Genomic DNA, 23,485 nt, shown 5'->3' with positions numbered 1-23,485 from the left:
CTTTAACCCCACTCTTAGTAGCCATTCTTCACTAAAATACAGAAGTGGACTGTAACTAATCCCCACAGTCCAGGGATTTCCACTATCAGCCAGCCAGAAAGGAGTATGCCTGAAAAATCCTCTGACTGGGATAGACTGTGGGCAAGATTCATAAGCAGGAGTTAAACGTTGCTTGCAGCATCCAATGTTGCACCACCTAACTTTCAGACGCCCTACTGCCAAGTGCAGTTGGGCCAGAAAGAGATCAAGCACATCTCTGCAATCCAGTGGTTAGTTCCTGTGGGAGAGGCAGAGAGCTGGGTTCCAGTCCTTGCTCTACATCATCCAGAGGAGGGATCTGAAGCCACATCTCTCTCATCCTAGATGAGTACTGTAACCACTGGGCGAGCAAAAAGCAAGAGGGCAAGGGAAGTAGTGGCTCCTTCTGCTGCTGACACCTCAAGCAAGACAGGCAGGAAACACCTAATTAGTGGATCCCACTAGGGCTCAGTCATGAGTGAAGCACCAAGCAGCTTGGCAGTGTCACAGCTTAGGCACCTGAGGGACTTTATTACTTAAAACAGGTCCCTTCAAGGTTAGGTGGCAGCTGAGCAGTGGTTTTGTGAATCCCTGTCACACAAACATTGAACTTAGGCACCTAAACAGGCAAGCAAGCTCCTAACCCTCCCCCACCACCTTGTGAATCTAGCCTTATGTCTTCCTCTGTAGTTGGAAAGTTCTTACTTAGCAAATTTTGGGTGCTACACAAGGCTGCACCACAGCAAAAACAAGAAGGTAGGAGTCCACCTGTGACAGTGCTCAACCAGCACTCATCTGCCTTTGAAAGCATTCTACCACTGATCAGCTGCTTGGCTAAGGAGCCAAACCTTCAACATGTTTAAATTAGCTAAATGGGAATGCTCAGGATTCAGCTGAGTGCTGATTAGCACCTAGCAAATTGTTACCTGTCTCTCAGCTATTCTTTTTAATTATAGGCAGGACTGGTAGCACAGGCAGGCAAATACTGGCATTTCCTAACATCTGAGTGCTTGATTTTGCAACCTTAATAGTCTTTTCACATAGTTTTGAAGCATTTGATATAGGTGTATGTTATACTTACTTGAGGGGACTTTAGCCTTCAAGGTTATTATTCCACCACCTGTTGAGAGAACTACATTCACTTTTTTTAAAGTGCTTTTTGGGCCCAGTGCTATGTTTAAAAGATTAATTGCTTCAGAAAGTATTACTATCACCAGAGTCCAAACTGTCAACTCTAAAACCCCACATGCTGTTCAAAATAGGGTAGCTATTGCTAACTTAATGGTCACGGACATTAAAATGACAAAACCTGTATCAACATCCCCATGACTTCTGTTACTGTGCAATGGAGAAAGCTACAATTTGATCAAATACTAGGCCCTGACTTGTCAGATGGACTTGCTGTGTGTAAGATCTCGTCTGTTGTACGAAATCATTTTCTTTCAGAAACTGGAGAGTCTACATGGCTGCTTATAAACATTGCAAATGCAAAGTTATCAGGGTTAAGCAGAAGAAACTTCTTTCAGCTTCTAGCCTCATATCACAGTCTGAAAAGACGGTGCACTAATTATTCTGCTGATTTACAAAGCAACTAGCATCCTCTTTTAATTCAGTCAATCTTTGTGCAGCCTATTGCCCCGATTCTCCACTGAAGAAGCACTTAAAGCAAGTCCAGAGATGGCTGTAAGACACCTTTGGATCCCCCTGATTTGGAATCATTCTGCATGCAGTTAGTAGGCGAGTTGCTTGACAGGTGGCAGAGACATTGAAGCTGTCCTGGATGCTTGGGAAGGAGAATTATGAGACTGCATTGGGAGTACCAGTACAGATTCTATGTCAGTGGTTGTTATCTTCACTGGCACTGCAATGGCAGGAATGACACAGTGTTGAATGCCATAGTACTTAGCCTTGCTCAGTTATAATGGTGGCATGACTACTTGTACACCATTGCATGATATTTTTCTGGGGCTTTCTGGTGTTTTATAGGCACATAGAGGGGTTGTAGTGGTGACTACAATAGTAAAGTGCTTTCATACAGCTACTTTTCCTCCATGAGCAAATTATGATTAAATAGAGCCTAGATCCAACCAGAGTCCCCAGCGAATCAGGAGCTTCTCTGTAAAATCAAAGGATTCCTCAATATGAGTTCTGAATACACTTTCTGTCTCCTCTGACCTCATCCAAGTGTTAAAAATCTCCTTTCTTCTATTAGGTCCTTACCTTTAACTGCTCCCAAGCCTTCCATTTTGATTGGAGTCTGGATGTGGGTAGCTGGCTTAAGCTCCTTGTGATCAGGGACTACAGGAAGGAATCAGGCATAGATTGCATTCCACAGCTCCTACATATGCTACAGCTGGCACACACAACTGGATCAGGGGCAGCTGGCTGCTGCTTTTATCTGCTCCCTTAGATCACCTGTGTAATTATTCTGAAGAGGATGCAAAGCCTCACCAATACCTTGCAATCACATAAGCAGGCAAGCTACAGATTTGTAAGTAAGGAGCGTGCCGATGGGAAACGTGGGAGAACACACATGCCAGAGGTGTGTCTAGAAATAGGACCAATTTGTCATAAATATAATTTCTCTTTTCTTATGCAAAATGTACAAATCCAAAAGAATGCTTTCGGTGAATGAGCAGCCATAATACAACACAGATGATATTTCAATGGAAGCAGTCACCCATGGAAGGGTGGGAATAGCAACAGGTGTTTGAGAGGTTACCGGGGAGGAGAAATATCACTAAGTCAAATTTAAATTGTACACTGGTGTACAAAACACTTCACATGAAGAGCTGAAGGTCTCACACCCACCACAGAAATTGTTTAGTTTAGGAGCTGAGCTGCTAGCTGTGCAGGATACATGCACTGTTTTGTGTAAGCACAATGAGGATGCGAAACAGTGGACAAAAAATGGACATTATAAATAAATAAGTACCAGTGTTTGGTATCAAAGTCTGCTTAAATGTATTGGGTCGGTCAAGTCATCCCCATTCTACTGCCACTAAGACATCTGACCTAAGAAAAATGCACAAGGATGCATTGTGTGTATTACAGCTGTTTCCTGGGAAATACAAGATTAAAGTGAGTACCACTATAGATCTCATAATACACCCTATGAACATCTCAGTTGCACAGTAAGACTAATTGACTAAACAAGTATCGAACCTGAAAAATGCAGATGTCCTATGGAGTGGGAAAGCTACTTGGCGCAATTTGGGAAACCACATCCAACAGCGCTGGGACTGTGCTTAGGTCCATGATATCTGAATACAGCAATATAATGAGAGCATTACCTGTGTGAGGATGAAATTATTAAATTGGCTAATGCCCAAACTTTTAGTATCCTGGATACCAGATATGGTAGATAAAAATGGTTCAATGCGAAGCAGGTTTAGTACACCCAAAAGAGATAAAGATTCATCCACGTACTCAGTGGTATTCAGTCAGCCCAATTAGTGTTTCAAAAGAAAGTGGACATCACCTATGACAGGCTTCATGATGTTGCGGCCATTGTGGAAAATATATTGGTGTCGGTGCTACTGTTAAAGAATATGAAGCCAATCCTGTGGTGTTGTAACAATTTGTATAGTGGGGGTGCTGAGAGCCATTGATCCAAAGTGTAAATTATGCATTTAATGGAAACCACTTTAAGCCAGGGGGAGGGGGCAGCAACACCCCCAGCACACATGAACCAATCTACATGTCATGCTCCGAAAGCATGTGGAAAAGGGAGTCAGATTAAATCTGGACAAATGCCTATTCCAAGCAACTGAAGTATTTTGTTCATATTCTCTAAGGGACAGAAATAAAAGCTGATGCTGGAAAAGTGGCAGCAATCGCTCTGATGGGGCCACCAGAGTATTGTGCTGAGTTAGAAATATATGAGGAATAGCCTTGTCATGTTTATACTACACCTTGTCGTGTTTATACTACACCTTGTAGAAATTTTGACACAAACAAGAGATCTCCTGAGAAAACATTCAGTTTCCATGGGATGGTCATCATTATTCTGTCTTCACCAAAATGAAACTAGTTGTCAAGGGGAGGTATATTGGTACAGGATGATATTTAAAAGAGGTAATGGTTAAGGTGGATGCATCCAAACAAGGACTGGAAATGTGCAAGAAGAGAATCCAGTGGTTTATCCATCCACATCTCTCATAACCACAGAAATAAATCATGCCCAATTTGTGAAAGAGAGATATGCACACATTCGGTTGTGAGTACTTCCACCCATATGAGTGTGAGACATTTATGTCCCTTGTGACATGCCATCTTTCCACAATGGATAATGAAAACTACTTGATTATCACCTGAGTCATTTTTTTAAGCTGGAGGAAATGAGAAGCACAAAGGGTAAGATCATCAGATGGTGTAAACTGATCTAAATTCACTAAGGTAAAAGGAATGGATTTACACAAGCTGAGGATCTGCTCCTAAAACTGTCAGAGATTGCCTACAGGATAAAGCCCTGCCAAGAAGTGAAGACATTACGTTGTGCAGAAACATTATACATTTCCAGCAAGCTGATCTCTAAAGTGAGAGAATTCATATACTACCACTATGAAAATGAGCCTTGACAACAGTTTTGCATTAAAGTTACTAATTATCTTCCCATCATCACGTTTAAGAGAGAGACGTGACAATTTAATGTCCATAAAATGGGCAGCACTGTTCTTGTTCAATAGAACCGGCAAGCAGAAGAGGCACTCACTAAATTAATATTAGAGAATTATTAAAATGGCTTTTTACTTCTGCTTTTAGACTATATTGTTTTTATAGACTCATAGACTTTAAGGTCAAAAGGGACCATTATGATCATCTAGTCTGACCTCCTGCACAAAGCAGGCCACAGAATCTCATCTGCCCACTCCTGTAACAAACCCCTAACCTATGCCTGAGTTATTGAAGTCCTCAAATCGTGGTTTAAAAACCTCAAGCTGCAGAGAATCCTCCAGCAAGGGACCTGTTCACCACGCTGCAGAGGAAGTCGAAAAACCTCCAGGCCCTCTGCCAATCTGCCCTGGAGGAAAATTCCTTCCTGACCCCAAATACGGCGATCAGTTAAACCCTGAGCATATGAATAGAATAGAAATAGAGGACTTTCATGGCTTAAGATATACAGACAAAACAGCGAGGCTTGCCACATTTTTTGTTAAGGAAGCATAAAGGATTTAGTTTAGTCCCCTTACTTTGTATCTGACTTGCTATAGATCTCTGCCTGTTACAAAATGGGTTTATTCTCTTTAGAAATAAGGAGACTTTGATGTGACCTAATGGTTCTTCAAAATTTGTAAGAAGTCCAATAAAGATGATCAAAGTAAGTTTTTCTAATGGTGTATGCTTCACAAACTAGGGGACATAATAGACAGTTAAGACATTAGGAGTAAATGGAAAATTCAGGCAGAACATTATTCTACTGAAAGAGTACTAAATAAGTGCCCAAAGGGGACCATGAAAATAAATAGAAGAAATGGGTATGAGAGACAACAGTTGGGCACATGGTATCTCTGGAGTAGGAAAGAATATGGGTTGTGCTGAAAGACTGGTAAGATGAAGACACATGCATTAGTTATTTGTATGGATTGTGAAAATTTTGAATATTTATCTACCTTCTCTTAACTGTTCATTTCAATAGTCAAATTTAACTAGCATTTCTTTGAGTGTATATATATGAAAACTGTACTGGCTTCCATTTCCCATTAGGATGCCAGGGAGATATTGATTTTGAATTGTAATCTCTCCTATGATTTGGGACCTACATGTCAAAGATACCTTCTTTCTCTCTGCGTACAAGTTATGGTGGTTGAGATCAGGTGAGGGACTCACATGCATGGTTTCTAGACTGGAATAACTGAAGCCTGGGTATTCTTGATAAGGGCCTATGGCACTAGAACACACTTCACTGACAGAGTGAAAGTTTGTGACTATTAATAACTAATTTAAACCCCTCAGTTTTGTCAAGCTTTTTCCTGAGAGGAGAAAGTGGAAAGTCTGTTTCAGGTGACTACTGCTGAGAAGCAGCTAACTCTTGATTGCTAACATTTTTAAACAAAGTTTTGTATAATTTTATAAATTCTGTACACATGCTTAGAAAATGGTTTGGCAGCTGTATGCTACATCCTGACTAAGTAAAAATAAATATATAAAATATCAGAAATGAGAACAGATTGTTCTAATTAAAGCAGGAAAACAGCATTTTATGGCATTGTTCACTATTGTGGAGTGACATAGTTATGTTGTCAGCTAAAGGTCTTACTTAAATAAGAAGGATAAAGGGCATGTGAAAATGAATATCAACCAACATCAGGGGAGATTCTTAAACTAAACCAAACTATAGAATTGTCTAACAGGTCAAATCTAAAATAAGTGACAGAGGCTAATTCTGGTGGTTGTTACTTCTGATTTTGTAATATCATCATAGGATTTCAGTTTGTTTTTCTCCACATTTCAGAGACCTATATCGTCTGGTAGAACATTATAAGGAATTACCACCTGGGAAGTATATGCACATATTTGCAAGGTGGGATGCAATGGAGGCTGATCTGGTTGAGTGAGCACCATCGCCTGCTAGGGTGGTTCTTATGTTTTAAATTCACATTTGCTATATTTCTATAGTGAAATTTTTGCCACCATTTATACCCAGGGAAATATTGACACATTCCCAAGAGCTTGGACTTGGGAAATTATTTGTCTGAAAACAGAAAATAAGAGAATAAAGAAATAGAATTTAAGGATATAGGAAGCTCCATTTTCCTTGCAACATAATTTTTGGGTACATCACTTCATTAAATATTAAAATTTATATTTTTTTACAATGCACAAAAATGTGTGGGGTGCTTCCCAGAAAAAAAAAAGAGACTGGCCCCTTTCCTGAATTGCTTACTACCAAAAATCACCAATCCTGCAGAGACTTGTGTACATAAATTGACTTTGTATACATGAACAAAGTGAAGCATAGGAGTAGAGCCCTACCAAATTCATGTTTCATTTTGGTCAGTTTCACAGTCATAGGATTTTAAAAATAGTAAATTTCATTATTGCAGCTATTTATAGCTGACATTTCACAGTGTTGTAATTATAGGGGTCCTGACTCAAAAAGGATTTGGGGAGGGGGTCACAAGGTTATTGTAGGGCTGATTATGGTACTGCTACCCTTACTTCTCTGCTGCTGCTGGCGGCGGCGCTGCCTTCAGAGCTGGGCAGCTGGAAAGTGGCAGCTGCTGGCCAAGACCCCAGCTCTGAAGGCAGAACCATCCCCAGCAGCAGCGCAGAAATAAGGATGGCAATGTATGGTATTGCCACCCTTACTTCTGCTGCCTGAAGAGCTGGGCCCTCAGTCAGCAGCTGCCACTCTCTGGCTGCCCAGCTCTGATGGCAATGCAGAATTAAGGATGGCAATACCATGATCCACCCTAAAATAACCTTGTGACAGCCCCCTGCAACTCCCTTTTGGGGCTGGACCCCCAATTTAAGGAAGTCTGGTCTCCCTCATGAAATCTGTATAGTAGATGGTAAAAGCACACAGGATACCAGATATCATGGGGGGAGACCAGATTTCATGGTCCATGATGTGTTTTTCCATGTCTGTGAATTTGTTAGAGCCCTACATATGAGTAAACCTTTGCAGGATTGGGGCCTAAATCATGCAGTCTGAACTGTGAAGGCACATTCTTACATGTGCTACTCCACACAGTTGTAAGAGTCCACCCGTGTGAATCAGGGCTTGTCTACATTACCCGCTGGATCAACGAGCAGTGATCGATCCAGTGGGGGGTCAATTTATCAAGTTGACCGCCGAGCGCTCTCCCGTCGACTCCTGTACTCCACCAGTGCGAGAGGCGCAGGCAGAGTTGACGGGAGAGCATCAGCTGTCGACTTACCTCAGTGAAGACACCATGGTGAGTAGATCTAAGTAGGTCGACTTCAGCTACGTTATTCACGTAGCTGATGTTGCATAACTTAGATCGATCCCCCTCCAGTGTAGACCACACCTAAGTTGCAGGATCAAGGCCTATGTTTAGACATGGCATAATGAGTGAGCGTAACAAAAGAAGGTGGGGAGGACAATGGTTAGAGCTATATCATCATATGGTGATTCAGTTTAGGTACATTCACATAGTCTATTGTCTCTTTTAATGAGATTGTAAGCTCTTTAGGGCCATGACAAGGGTTTGTAGGTGCTATGATAATACAATAATGATGTTTCAGTGTATGTTTGTAATATTCAAATTATGATTATTGACTCAGTTTTTTTAGGCACATGCATATGCTATGTGCAGCGTACAAACAAGTCAGGGATGCTGGTGTTTTAATGTTTGCAAAGTGCCATACCCATCTATAATATGGTATTGGATAGATAGCAATACTAATATTGATGTTTTTTGTACTGCAAACTGGAGCATTATGCTTTCCTTCATGAAGTGGCATGAAGCGACATGTGAGTACGTATAGACTATTCACTGTTAAAACAGCATTTGACTCCAACTTCGAGGGATACTTCTGAAGGCTGTTTTGGAGAAGAGCTCATTTTAGACACCATCCATATTTATCAACTTCAAGAAGCAAGCCTAAGTGCAGAAGGCAAGAGAATTATGAGAGCAGTTGAGGCATATTATTTCAGCACCTTGTCAAATGCTTGTTCCTGCTGAAAGAAAAAGTCAATTCTATACTGATCAAACAAGCCTAAAAGTGCCCAGAATGGGACTGGGTGAAACAGAAGTTACATATGTGCTCTCTCTGCAAGTTCTTTAGTGAAAATTCATCTTTAAAAACAAAGGTCTTCTCCATCTCCAGTGAGTATGATCAACAAAAGCTGATTAAAAATGACAGAATCTGCTTTTCCCTTCTCCTAGTGTCTGATCCTTGCATGCTGCCTTCCCATCACATTTGTGCACACAGCTCCTGGGATGCTGCTAACTGGTTCTCTGGTTCTTTTCACTTCTAGAACTTCAGGTTCTGAGAGGTGTAATTTATTACTGCACAGCTGCAGTCTTTTTACTCATTGTGCTTTGTCACCATTACCAGATTGATCCAGTGCCTTCCTTCCAAGAAACCAGGTAACCTTCATATCGATCATCTTGGAGTGACAGAAGTTCAGGGGTTAAATGTCACATTATTAAGCCTTTGGGTGTCCAGGCTTTTGCGAAAAGTGACAGGAATATTAGTCTGTATTTTTACTAGAATTGATAGATAACAGAAATCTTAATACACCCTACAATGGTACAAGCAAAAGCATCCTCTATTCTGGTTGGTGAATAATGCACCATTAACTTTGAGGTGACTGATTTTTCTACTGCAGCTGTGCAGTTTGTTGTACATCAGCTGCCAACATTTTTAAAATACACTTTTGTCGTAAAAAACTATTCACCGTGATTAATTAATTATCACTTAGCTGCAGTTAACTACTAGTTTGTCACTGTTAAGTGCTCTTTTCTTTATTTCAGGCTGTTGACTGCCAAATAAACCAATAAATAACGGTAACAACTGGTTTCCCAGAAATCATTGTTCAAATGATCAATATCTCCTTTTTTATCATTTTGTTGTCCTTTCCTTGTCCTTGCCTGAAATTCAGTTCTATAAGCCAAGAGGATTTGAAACACATACAAACAGTGCAGTAACCAGCCATGGCAATGTAAATTGGATACACTAATCATATAAAGAACAAAAAACAACACACTTGTATATACACACGGCAAATTGTCCTCAGAAATGATCAAACTAACAATTTATGTTCAGCAAATTAAAGATGCTACTAAGTGCAGGCTGAGTGGACAAAGATCAACTTATACTTAGTAGGAAAACATACCACAAACAAGGAAAAGAGAAATGACATGATTATAACTCCTTGCCCTGTATCCTAAATGTGCAGTCAACCTTTTCACTCAGCCTTTAGTTCTGCTTAAATTGCCTTTCTTGCTCCTTCTTTTCTGAACAGAGTCCCTTTTTGTAAGAGGTTCTGTTTTTTTGTCTAACTGATTAGGGACATCCTTGTTACATTTGTTCAGCTTTAATATTTTCAGAGTGGAAATTCTGAATGATGAAAACCATATAAGGAGGGGCATTTTATTCCAAAATTCAATTATTTTGGTTTTCCTCTTTCAGTCAGTGCCAGAGTTATTGTAAAGAAAATTCTATGAGGCAGCCAATACAAAGCAACCCCAACATTTAATTTAAAATCCCATGTGTTCCAGAACTTAAATTGAAGCCTGATCCTCTTCAAAATGAAGACAATGGGAGTTTGCCATTGATTTGAGTGGAAGCCAGAACAGGCCCTTTGTGTTTAATTTTAATACAGGAGCAGCTCTTACGTATCAGAACTCTTGCCCCTGTCAGTTTCTTGCAGCAGCACTGTCTCTGGGAGCAACAATTCAGCAGTGGGAAATAGATGAGGGACAACCAGCGACAGGCCCTGGTGAGTAGGATGCTTGAAAATAACATTATAAGAAGAGAAGGGGAAACTGACTCAGATAGAAAACACTGTGCACAAATTTTACTTTCAGATCATAGTTTCTTACTACATACTAGAATACTTCCAGTCTACAGCAATGTGTATATATTGGTCAGTTACCATATGTAGTCTATATATTAACTACACAGAAATATAAAAACTATGTTAAAAGACTATTATTAAAGTAACAAAATCAAGCACTCAAAAGTTAGGGAATGCCAGAATTAAGGTTACTTTTGCATCCTACCAGCACAAAACCCAGCAGGACCAAGTCAGTGCTGAGCCTCAGTGGGCAGTAAAGCCTAGCACCTTTTCAGAAGGGACAGTTCAGTGTTCCTACTAGGAACAAGGCTGCTGGGTACAGTCTCATGGCCACAGGAACACAGAGGAAAGTGAGGGTACATCTACACTACAGCTGGGATCGACACTCTGAGATCCACTGGTGGTTGATTTAGTGAGTCTAGCCAAATCGACAGCAGATTGCTCTCCAGTCGACCCCTGTATTCTACCCCCATTGAGAAGAGTAAGGTAAGTTGACAGGAGAGTTTCTCCCATTAACCCCCCGCAGTGTAGACACTGCAGTAACTCAACCTAAGGTATGTTGACTCCAGTGACGTTATTCATGTAGCTGGAGTTCCGTAGCATAGGTCAACTTACCGCGGTAGTGTCGACATATCTGAGGGGGAGAAATTCCACCTTTTCCAGGGAAAACTCAGTGTGCAATGACAATGTTTCCATACTCAATCCTCCCACTGGGTTTTTTGCACAGCAGTTTTGTGGGGAAGAAAGTGGGTCTCCCTTATTTCACTGACCACCCTGATTTAAACCCCCTGTTTTGGGGAGACCGAGATGAGAAATGCAGAATCTCCTCAGACTGTTAGGTCTTGAGGCTCTGCAGATTTGTTCCGGTGCGGAGTTCTGTATATGGAACAGGAAATGAACATATAGAGGTGCGGACTCACCCCTGTGGCACCTGCTGCTGGTGACTTCCAGGAATTAGCTCGTTCCATCTCCAGAGCGCCCTCTGCCGGCCAGTGATCCACCTGTCCTCTGCCCCTCCCATGTCCCTCCCTGGACCCTGGTGGCTCTTTAACTGGGGTGCTGCCCCCGGCAGTACCCTACCAATCTGGGTCTCCCCTCCCTGGGGAACCCTCAACCCACTATCCCCATCTCGCCTCAGTCTTGGCTACTGCCAGTTATCACTTAGCCCCTGTTCCCTGAGGCAAACTGCAGTGTATCAGCCACTCATTGCAGGCAAAGGGATTTGGACCTGCTGCCTCTGCCTACCCGTGGGCTGCCTCCTGTAACCCAAGTGCCCCATTGGCCTTATCCTAGGCCTGCAGCCTGGGGCTTTCCTAGGCTGGAGCTCCCCAGCTCCCTTGGCCTTTCCCCAGCCCTGCTCCACTCTAAGCACTCGGTTAAGCTCCCTGCAGCCAAGCCCTTCTCTCTCTGAACGCAGAGAAAAACAGACTGCTTCAGCCCACCAGTCCCTTTATAGGGCCAGCTGAGTCCATTTGGGGCATGGCCACAGCTGCGGCTGTTTCCCCACTCAGCCTGGACTGTTCTCCCAGCCCTCTCCCAGGGCTGGTTCCAACCGTGTCAGGGCTGGAGCAGGTCACCACCCTGCTACAGAACTGTATGCAGTTTTGCCTGCCCCAAAACTCAGACGACAGTGAGTCAGATGTCCCAAAATCATGAAACTGTTTCCTATATCAAGAAGTCACACTGGAAGAAAGAACAACAATTTTCCAGACTATAATTCCCTTCCTTTGGCTTTCTCAGCTGGGCTTCTGGTGAGTTCCTGAATGGGTTTTGTATTGACTAAATTCCCAGACAGCTGGAAAAGAACTGCATCAAAGTCCCAACGACTGCAATTTGAAGACCATGCTGATCATCTGGTACCAAGTCGTAGCCTGGCTGGGTGGACCACAAATGAAGAAAAAGAAAGAAATCCTCTAACAGGGTGCCCCCTTGACTCCTGTCTTCCTCTGCACATACAGATCACTTGAAGACTCTCTACTTGTAAACACCACATGTGGTTTATTTACAGTGATCCCCTGTCACCATCACAGCATTCTACAGTATCCTATCCACAACAACACCTAATTTCTTAAACCCAGGATAAGAGAGACAGATATTTTCTGGCTCTCACTCTCAAAGCTTATCTGCCTGTCTTACTCTGGTTCTCTCTTCCCTTCCAATTCCTTCCTGTCTTCTACTACTCCCTGAGAAAATGGATAATTAGAGCTTTAAATCTGCCCAGTCCATTCTAGTCTGTCAATGAGGCACATCTTTGCCAGTCAGGTTTACAAGGTGATTTAATTGGTGATACAATGATCAGAGTGCTGGCACAGCTGTGGTTGTTCAGCACTCTATCACAGATCCCCATCTCCAAAGTGTTGTGAATCATGTGGAGGTCAGACCAATGTCTGCTGCTCCCAGGCTGATAGTACATGTAAGGTACCACTGCACTGGGTGCCCAGACAGTGTTATTTCTCTAGGGTGCTGTGGAGGCCAAGACCAGTGTCTGTTCATCCTAGACAGATGGTGCATGAAAAGTAAGGCCCCTGTGGAAATCCAGGCCTCTTAACCAATTTCAAAGTCTCACTGGGAAGGCAATTTGAACTTCTATGTAAATATTATGGTAATTTGGGTCAGTCTGGCCAGGTGGGTTTCAAAGAGAGAAGAAGGAAAGGGTCTACAAGTGTCTGGGGACTATTACATCACCAGGGTGCTGTGGATCACATGGAGGACAAGATTAGTGTCTGCTGAAGCTGGTTTCATGAAAGGCAGGGCCCCTTGAGGCAACCAGAGGCCATTACGTCTCCAGGATGCTGCTGCTCTTGGGTGAATAATGCATCAAAGGCCAGGCTAGATCACAAAGGGAGAAAAAGAAAGTGGTCCCTGGGTGGCTGGAGAACATTGCACCTCCAGGGTACTGCAGGCACATGGAGGCCAGGATTGGTGTCTGCTGCTCCTGGGCAATTGATGCTTGGTCAGGCCCCCTCCAAAGTGCCGGGCCATCTGCTGTCCCCCATTTGTCAACATTCAGGGGGTACCAGAGGCTGCAACTATCTGAGAAAATTCCTTCAGGCCCTCTGTAAAGGAGCAAGATTCTTAGCAATATGTCCATAGAGAAATCTCAATGATAATTAATATAGGTAACGGAAGCAGCAGTGCTGACTCAGGTTCCTCTGGTGGGGGATAGATTGCTTCACTCTCTCACTGAACTTGCACAGAGTCTTGGATGTCTTTTCACCTACCAGATGGGACCCTAATTGTGGGACCTGGCTTGCAGAACAGGCCAGGAAGCCTTCTGCCAACTCACTCGATCCCTTCCTCCTCCCATGCAAATAGAAAGGTGCTGCCAGAAAAGGGGGTTTCCTTCAGTGCCACCTTGCCTGGCATCCCAGTGAAGAATATCTATCATGCTTAAGGCCAACCAGTGCATCTCTGGCTTCCAACCAACTGCCAGCTAATGGGGTATTGCATGTCCCCCAACAAGATGTCCAAAGGGGTGGGTATTGAGGATAATTGGTGAGAGAGTCTGAGGTGAAAGCTAACCAGAATATACACAGTTCAGCATCCTAATGTCCTCCTGGAGGAACTGGCTCAGATATGGTGGGAGCACTTCATTGAGGAAAGCTCCTGAAGGTACATTTACATGGGGATAATATAGCCCTGTGACATGGCCATGGCTCGCCTGTGTCAGATGACTTGGGCTCAGGGCTAAAAATTGCTGTATAGACGCTTACCCTCCATCCTTGCAGGGTCCTAGAGCTTGGACTACAGTCCCAGCCCAGATGTTTACATGGCAATTTTTCAGCCTTGACGCACAAGCCCCACAAGCACAAGTCAGCAAACCCAGGCCAGCCACAGGTCTTTTATCCCAGTGTAGACATAACCTGAGTGCCAAGTCCCTACTGTTACTTCCTTGTTGTGAGAGTTGGTAACTGACATGAACTGCCAGCACCCCCCCTTCCTTCAAGTGGAGGGGGTCCCTTCCCCCCCTTATTATCAACATATACTTAGAAAAAGTATTGCAACCCACATTTTGGTGTTGAGGTTGCTATTGTCTCATTTAAGCATTCCATTTTCTATCAGTAGTCCCTTTGCATGCACTGTCACTACCCTTCTTGCCTCGCACTTTTGCCAACTTGTGGCAAATTGGATAAACATATCACTATAGTTCATAAGTATGTATTGGAGTGGTCTGCAACAAGTGTGATAACATTCCCACTTGCACTGTACAGGCTACTACTATGGCAAGCATGAGACCAAAGAGAACAGATCTAACTCTGAATATTGTTTCAGCTGGCATCTTAGATTGAACACCAAGCCAATTGATATTCTTAACTGCGGCTACTGCTCTTTACAACCAATTCTCAGCCAAATTTCAGCCATTTACATAGGGATTAAGCAATGTGAGCCACTCTTCTCTAGCTTATGTTACCCACCCAAGAAAATGCTGTACATGGGCTAGACTATGAATGACTTTGTTAACCCTGGTTCCTGTTCCAGTTCATTTTTTTCTTGGAGGAAATTACTGGCTTCTATGTGAGCAGCTTTCTGAGGTGTAATATGAGGGAAGCTTACAATGATATGGTGCTTTGGAGCACGGCAGATGAAAGCTGACAAATTACTGATCTGAATGGCCATAACAACATAGAAAACTTGTATTCCTTTTAGATACACAAAAACAGCTTCATATATTATTGTTTGATTAAAAGCCTGTATATGTTTCTATTGCTCTTTTTCCTCCAAGCCTCTTTCTCAACACTCACGCTCTCAATCTTTTGCCCTTATCAGACTCTTTCCCTCTCACCTGCCCCTTGGCTTTCTCTCCCTCTTGTCTTCATGTATGCTTTACTCCTGGTGATTCCTCCTCCCCATTCCAGTGCTGCCCCCTCAGTATGGAAGATAAGGCAGGGAGAATGTCTACTGATGGGCAGAAGGAGGAAGCTCTGCAGTATCTATGCATCTTCCTTCCTTTGCAGTTTTTGCCTGCTACAGTACCCCAGGAACTGGCCAGCACCAACAGAATTTGATGGCTGTGTGTGTGTGAAGACTGAAAATGGTCCAGCCCCAGAGGCATTAGTCATGGCCAGGCCATGTCACAGCCAGAGTTCACAGTCATGAGACAGGATACCAGGATGTCAGAAGCAGGAGACAAAACTGGAAATTAGAATCACAAGTTGGGAACCAGAGTCACACCGGGTTAGAGGCAGGAGACAAAGTGCAGATCAGAACCACAAATCAGATGCCAGGAGTCCCACCAGGTCATGATACCAGGAAATCAGGGAGCGGGAGCAGAAGTGAACTGGAACCCAGCTGCTCAGACAGCTTCCTGTTCTTGCTGCTGGCTTATGTAGGGTCAGTGGACCAATCAGCTGCTCAGGATTCTGTAGGTAGGACCTCAGAGGCAGAGCCTCAAACTGGGGTAGGGCTTCATGGGTCCCAGGTAAGCAATTGTCCGCAGACTGGTAGGTGGATGGTTGGTGTGTGGCTGCTTCCATAAACCCTCGAGTGCTGGGTTTGAGACCTGTGGGTATGACAATATTAAGTGTAAGAGGAGAGAAGCAGCAGCAGGATGGCATGTGTTAGATGAAGTAAGAGAAGCTTTTTCATTTTTTACTCTGCTTGCCCTATAATTGGGGTTAAGGAGGGATCTTTACCAGGGAGAAAGAAAGTTGTGGATAAACTCATCTCCACCAGTGGCTGCGGAGAAATCATAATCTGTTCATGGACAGTTCATATCCGGAGGTAAGGGGATGCTCAGGCAATAGTATTTATATTCTTCCTGCTCCTCCCCTTCTGCCCGCATCTCAGCTTAACACTTTTCTGAAGCTCAGGCCACCGTTCTGTCTTTTTCTGACTTTTCAGAAAGCATTGCACAGTGTTAAACTTCAGGGCTATTGGATGTAAAACCCTGATAAATAGATGTTAATAGTTCCTAGTCAACTGTGAAGAGAGAGAGTACAATTCCTTAATAAAACAAACTTTTAACGCACACAGAAAACATTGTAAGTAGTATTTGGAATACTATGAATAACTTCTAAACAAAAGCTATTAGGAAATCTACTGGTTTTCCTCATATAGGCTTCCCCACTTAGTTGCTGTTACATATATTTAATCATAGACTCATAAAAATGTAGGGTTGGAAGGGACCTCGAGAAGTCATAAAGTCCAGCCCCCCTGTGCTGTGGCAGAACCAAGTAAGCCTAGACCATTTGATTTTTCCTTCCTTAGAGAAGTACTTTGCACTTGCCTTTATTTAACTTCAATTTGTTGAATTCAGATCAATTCTCCAATTTGTCAAGGTAATTTTGAATTTTAAAACTGTCTCCAAAATGCTTGCAATCCCTCCAAAATAGGTTTCATCTGCAAATTTTATAAACATACTCTCTACTATAAGTCATTAATGAAAATATTGACTAGTACCAGACCTAGGACTGACCCCTGTAGGGCCCCACTGTATCCATCCTCCCAATTTGACAGCAAACCATTGATAACTATTCTTTGAGTACAGTCTTTCAACCAGTTGTGCACCTACATTTCCCTAGTTTGCTTATGAGAATGTCATGCCGAACTGTGTCAAAAGCCTTACTTAAAATCAAGGCATATCACATCTACTGCTTCTCTCCATCCATCCTATAAAAGAAGGAAATTAAGTTGATTTAGTATGATTTTTTCTTGACAAATGCATGATAACTATTTTTTACAACCATATTATCCCCCAGATGCTTACAAACTGATTGTTTAATAATTTGCTCCCATATCTTTCCAGGTGTTGAAGTTAGGCTGACTAGTTTATAATTCCCTGGGTCCTCATTGTTCCCCTTTTTACAGATAGGTACCAGATAGGGACTTCTCTCATCCTCCAGAATTTCTCAAAGATAATTGCTTCAGGTAGTTTCTTCGGTACTGTAGAGAGGTTAGCCAGGGCTCATCTCTCTCTGGGGTGGCGGAGACCCACACCGCCTCACTAAGTTCGGAAGAAGGCCTTGCAGGGGATCAGTCCGGCTGCAGGAGTCTTCCTCCACGGCCTTTGTGAGGGCAGAAAAAAAACAGTTAGTCATAAGCCCAGGCCCTAGGTCAGGGCGGGGCAATGGTGAGGGGCAGGGGCTGAGCAATAAGAGTATATAACTGTGAGCCCAAGCCTGAGGTCTGAATGTCTGGGAGGAGGGGAGACTTCCACCAGGGAGTTGGGTGGCAGGGGGGACTTAGGCCCTCCCACTCCACTGTGTCCCAGTCTGGGGCCCTAGCAACAGCAGACAACCCGCAGCTGTGCTCAGTGGGGATCCTGGATGCAACACACTGACATGGGTTCTGGCCGTGCTATAGCCAGACTAGGGTCAGCTGCCCCCGGGCTACTTCCGCACTCCCCCTCTTGGGGTACCTGGGTCAGGGTGGTGTCCTCAGGGGGAGTCTAGCACCATGGGTTCCTTGGGATAGCTGGTGCAACTCCCCTGGGTAGCTGGCCTGGGACAGGCCCAGCCAGCCCTTGGGGCTTCCCAACCGGGAGGTAGGCTGGAGGTGTCTGGTCTCCCCAGTGGCTGCTCTCTCAGTGAGCTCTAGGGTCGACCCTTTATACTTCCTGTGCCATGCCTGACCCACTGGGGGGTGGGCTCAGAGCTCCCTGGCTCCGCCCACTCTGGTGTCCGGAGGGGCTCATCTCTCTCTGGGGTGGTGTGGGCCCACACTGCCTCACTACAAGTACCCTAGGATGAATTTCTGCTGACATGAATATATCTAACATACCTAAATATCCGTAACCTGTTCTTTCCCTATTTTGGCTTGCATTCATTCCCTGGTTGTTAATTGTGTTGAACACCTTGTCATCATTAACCTTTTTAGTTAAGACTGAAGCAAAATAGGCATTAAGCACCTCTGCTTTCTTAATATCATAGTATGGTCATAATATGTAGTATGTGTCACTTGGACTCTTCAGAGCTTGAGATGTCTGACATCCTCTCAGTCCTTTCAAACACTTCAGAACCCTGTCAGCAACCAAACAGCCTCGAGATCTCACAGCTAACAGCATTCCAGCTCTTGGGTTTATAGTTGGCTTGTCCTCTCAGGGTACATCTACACTGGAATAAAAGACCTATAGCATGGCTGCGGCTTAGCCCAGATCAGCTGACTCAGCCTCGTGGGACTTGGGCTGTGGGGCTAAAAATTAATGTGCAGATGTTCAGGCTCAGGCTGGAGCCCAGGCTCTGGGATTCTCCTCCCTTGGAGTCTCAGAGCTCAGGTTCTAGCCCGAATGTCTACACGGACATTTTACATCCCTGCAAGCCAACCCTCATGAGCCTGAGTCAGCTGACCTGGGCCAGACGTGGGTTTTTAATTGCTGTGTAGATGTACCCTAGGTTGCTGGTGAAACAGACATCTGTAGCATGTATCCAAAGTGGTACTGGGACTGGGATAAGCATATAAAATATCCATTCCCTGGATCTCATTTATTTTTTGTCAAGGTCCAAATTTCTTGGTCAAGATATAGACAAGGTCCAGACTTCAGAGAAAATTTAAAAAAACCAATAATGATAATAAGTAAATAAAAAGATTTCAGGGTCCGTTCAAAGGCATCTGGCAGTCCAGATCTGCCTGCCATCAGCCTATTCACTAGCCCTGCTATAAGGCTTTCACTCTCTTTGGCACTATGTGAAACAAAAGCTGGGATTGGGTGACAGAGGATGGATCACTTGATGATTACCTGTTCTGTTCATTCCCTCTGGGGCACCTGGCATTGGCCACTGTCGGAAAACAGGATACTGGGCTAGATGGACCTTTGGTCTGACCAAGTATGGCTGTTCTTATGTTCTTCCCATAAACTCTGCTAAGTAAGACATGAATTTAACAACCCTCACCTCACTCAGCTCTGCCCCATTCTCCATTAACTGAAACAGAATCCCAATTTAAAGCAGTTAGCTGACAGCCAAATGTAAATTCCATAGACTGTGACATAAAAGTGACAAATGCTCCCCTCTCAGTTTTCTTTCCCTCTCTTGGTTCAGAAGACACATAGCGCTGGATGAAACATTATTCTAATGGAGGGCTTCTCTACTAGGTAAAGCTGGAATAGCATTCAGTTGTATCCATCATGACAAAGGGATTGGGAACCAGACCATATAGCAGACATATCTCCAGGGCCGCCCAGAGGATTCCGGGGGCCTGGGGTCTTCGGCAGCGGGGCGCCCTTCCACTCTGGGCCCCGCCGCCAAAGTGCCCCGAAGACCTGCGGCGGGGGCCCCCCTGCCACCAAATTACCAAAGCGGGACCCGCTGCCAAAGTGCAGCCCGGTCTTCGGGGCACTTCAGCGGCGGGTCCCTGAACGGAAGGGCCCCCCGCCGCCGAATTACCGCTGAAGACCGAGCTGAACTTCGGCGGCGGGTCCCACTTTGGCGGTAATTCGCCAGTGGGGGGTCCTTCTGCCCCGGAGCGGAAGGACCCCCCGCCGGCAAAGACCGGGAGCGGAAGAAGCTCCTGGGTCCAGCCCTGCAAGAGTTTTCCGGGCCTCCCGGAGCGAGTGAAGGATCCCACTCCAGGGGCCCCGAAAAACTCTTGTGGGGGCCCCTGTGGGGCCCAGGGCCTGGGGCAAATTGCCCCTCTTGCCCCCCTTCTGGGCGGCCCTGCATATCTCTTGGTGCTGTGTGGATCAGCTGCTGAGTCCACAGGGCTGTCTTCAACTCCTATATTTATAACCTTTCCCCTCTTATTGGCTCAGGTCTTGGAGTGTTGCTGGGTGTGACCTGCCATGTGAATTACCCACAATGAATACTTCCTATACAGGTTCTGAAACAGCTAATGAGCATGTCTAGTAACTGCCACACCCTAATTCTGGATGTTTCTAGGCCCTTCTAGTTGTGCTGTCTTGGGACTGTGGAAGCCAGTAAATAATTAACAAGGTTTTGAAGAGATCTTAATGAATGTTACTTAGCAAGAGTCAGGCCATACTGTGACCCTTATGACGTGAGATTTGTAGAAGCAAGATAATGTAAGACAGAGTGAACTGTGTGAAAGTATTACGACCTTGCAATGTGCAGTCTTGCTTTTTCTAGTAAGATAGCAGAAAAGCTTATGTATAAACAAAATGTATTTGTTGCTTTTTACTGTCTCCATGATTGTCTAAGCTTGTCTGTAACGAAGGTATAAAGGCTTGATGTAATTGTTTACCAGTTGAGAGACCTGTCCAGGACCCTGTGTCCTATGGCACTCTCTCCCTCCATGGTAATTACTGGAGAAATAATAAAGTATTTAATTTTGCTGCACCCAAACAAAAAGCGAGAACTAAGTTTTTCTTCGACAATTTGGGGGCACGTCCGGGATGGCAACGCCCACGGACCCACAGACGGCTACTACGGATCATTCCCCTTCGAACCCCATGGCGCCACATGAGAGGTATGAGACCTTTTGAAATCTCTATTGGGGTATCGGAGGAGGACTGTCCCTGAGGACGTCTGTCTCTCTGTTGGGCTCACGCCATCTGAACTTATTGACTGTGCAGCAGGATCAGATGCAAAGTGGTATTGGGGAGAGGCCCCAATAAGGTTAGTTTATAGCAGTACTGGGAACTGCTGAGTTGGCCAAGGTAATGCATAAGGTAATGCATAAGGTAATGCATAGGTAAATGCACCGGTGCTGAGGGGTTTTTACCGCCTCAAGAGGGGTTGTCATACCGCCTCATGGTAATGGTCCGGACCAGGTAAAGATGCATTGTGGTTAAAAAAAAATAAACAAAAACAAAATTTAAAGGTTAAAAAAGGGTTAAAAAAAAAAAGAAAAAGGAAGAAAAAGAGGCCTTGGTGTGTGTGTGTGTGTGTGTACACCAGTGTGAGTGGCTGTTACTGGGCTAGCCCGGTAACTAGTGGATCTTTAGGAGATCCGACCCACGGTGGGCTGACTCGGCCAGGCATTGTCCGGCGAGGAAGCTGCCTGGGTCTAGGAGTGTGTGAACCCATCTTCCCTCCCCTTTCCTTGTGAGTTTCTCCTGTGTGAGTGGAAAATGGGTAAGGGACTGTCTAAATATTCCACCTCACCCCCTAAGGGTACCCCAGCATATTACATGTACGTACATTATGGTCCTAAAACCTGCAGGTATTTAAATGATTGGAATCTGTACACGCGTGAAAATTCATTTAAACAATGCCCATTAGAAGGCACCTTCAATCTAGATAAGATCATATATCTAAGAGGAGCTTTTAATCACCAAAGAAAAGCCTCTGACACGGTGTGAGCAATTTGTCTAGGAACGGGTTAATTTGAAATTCGGCTTCACCCAGAGATAGGAGAAGTTGTTTTGTGTTCAAGGTCGAAAATCAGTGCGGACTATGCTAAGTGCAAAGGAAAACTGCTTTCAGCCCCAGCTGCTTGTGGACAATAGAGACAGGCAAACCAAAGGCAGTACAAATTGCAGAATTGGAATTATATTTGCAAAGCTTAACTTCCCAGTGAGACATGTGTGAGTATTAAAGTGGTTTAAGGCTTGGGGCATTCATGTTTTTCCTGTGTGAGGTGGGAGCATTCCCAATACTCGCCATTGTTGTTTTATTATTTTTAATGAAGCTTTAAAATTTGATTGTATGCTCTGTCAGTCTGATCACCTGACATGAGGGATAAATTATTGGCTCAGGTCTTAATATGGAATTTGTCACAGTTTGGTGTGCAATTAATAATGGGTGGGCCCTGCAGAATTTACACCATCTATCTGTTTTACCCTTGTTATTTTGTGTTTGCTTTGTTTGGTATTGTTGGTGTTATATGATAAGGATTGCATGATTAAAGGTGAGCTCTAATAGAATAAGGAAACACTATTTGGTTTTGGTGCACTATTTAGTTTTGGCTCTGTTTAGTTTAACCGGTTACTGTTGTTTTTCTGCTCTGTTCATTTGGGCGTTAGGTGTGTGAGCGGAACTGAACTTCTCGTTCGTAATTCCTCAGGGTGGAAGCCATGTGTGCGATGAAGCTCTGAGGTTGTCCTGAGATTTTACTGTCCCGCCCCCCCCGTAACGGATAATGTAATAGAAGTAGGAAAAATCTGGCTTAGACTGTAATTTTCTTTGCTCTCTGTGTAATTTTCTTTTCTGTTTAAGTGTCAGCAGACAAATGGGTGGGTCTCTGGGTAGACCCCCAAAGGGGTTTGGATTATGTGTTAAGTGAATGGCCATGTATTTTTGCCCAGGTGGCAAGCCTTACTAGGGAGGACTCGGGTAGTCTTGTAAGTAAAAATGTTTTGGGGAAAAGACCAGTAGGGGGGGCTAGTTGAGAAGCTCACCATCCTAGCTAAACTGGTAGTGGAGCAAATTGGTGCAAAATGGACGGGACGGCTCAGCGAGAAAAAAAAGGATCGGGCCCAGGCGAGCAGGCAACAGACAGAGTGATTGGAAAACAGGTTGGAAACTTTTGAGGGTGTAGTGGAAAAAAGGAGTAAGTGAATATAAGCATGAGAATTTCAAATACTCAGAAATATATTTGGAATGGTGATTTGAATTGGTAAAGTGGCTGTTGGAAGGGAAAAGCAAGTGATTTTTAAGAGAACAGTTTTTTGGTGTCTTTGCAATATTTGTAAATAAATTCAGGCAAATAAATTTATTAGATTGTAATAATTTGGCTGTGACCAATTTTGTTAAATCAGTTGAAGACTGTATACAGTGCTATGTAATGAAAATTTTATTAGGCTCTACAGGCACTATAAGTGGTGATGTTTTCTTTCAGTGTTTAAAAGCAGGAGTTAAAAATAAAAGCAAGCCGGAAAGCATCTCTGTTAATGCAAATTAACTAACTGATAAGGTAGAGGCCGCTGAACCAGGGCTGTCTAAGAAACACATACGAGAAAATATGGGGTAATTCCTCTGTTTTGCCTAGAATCAACAAGAGTATTTGTATGTTTTAAGTAATGCTTGACTGCCCAGAAGGGGTAGACTTTTGTTTTGTCTTTCAGATAATCAAAGAAAACTAATGCCAGCTGAACAGCATTCAACATATCATGCATTTACTGACAGAGTAAAAATTATGTTG

At 43.8% G+C, this 23,485-nt stretch overlaps 1 long non-coding RNA gene across 1 annotated transcript in view; it reads right to left on the bottom strand.

Annotated features, from left to right (window-relative positions):
- The window catches only part of LOC123365231, a 30,874-nt gene extending 28,551 nt beyond the window's left edge, over window positions 1–2,323 (bottom strand). Inside the window, exon 1 of the long non-coding RNA XR_006577486.1 lies at window positions 2,239–2,323. This is a non-coding gene — a long non-coding RNA (uncharacterized LOC123365231). The remainder of the gene's footprint in view (window positions 1–2,238) is intronic.
- Between the last annotated feature and the right edge of the window lie 21,162 nt (window positions 2,324–23,485).

Source organism: Mauremys mutica, chromosome 2 (genome assembly GCF_020497125.1).
Source record: "Mauremys mutica isolate MM-2020 ecotype Southern chromosome 2, ASM2049712v1, whole genome shotgun sequence".
Taxonomy (NCBI): Eukaryota; Metazoa; Chordata; order Testudines; family Geoemydidae; genus Mauremys; species Mauremys mutica.
The sequence above is the reverse complement of the archived record's forward strand: the minus strand, read 5'-3'. Positions and strand labels throughout refer to the sequence as shown.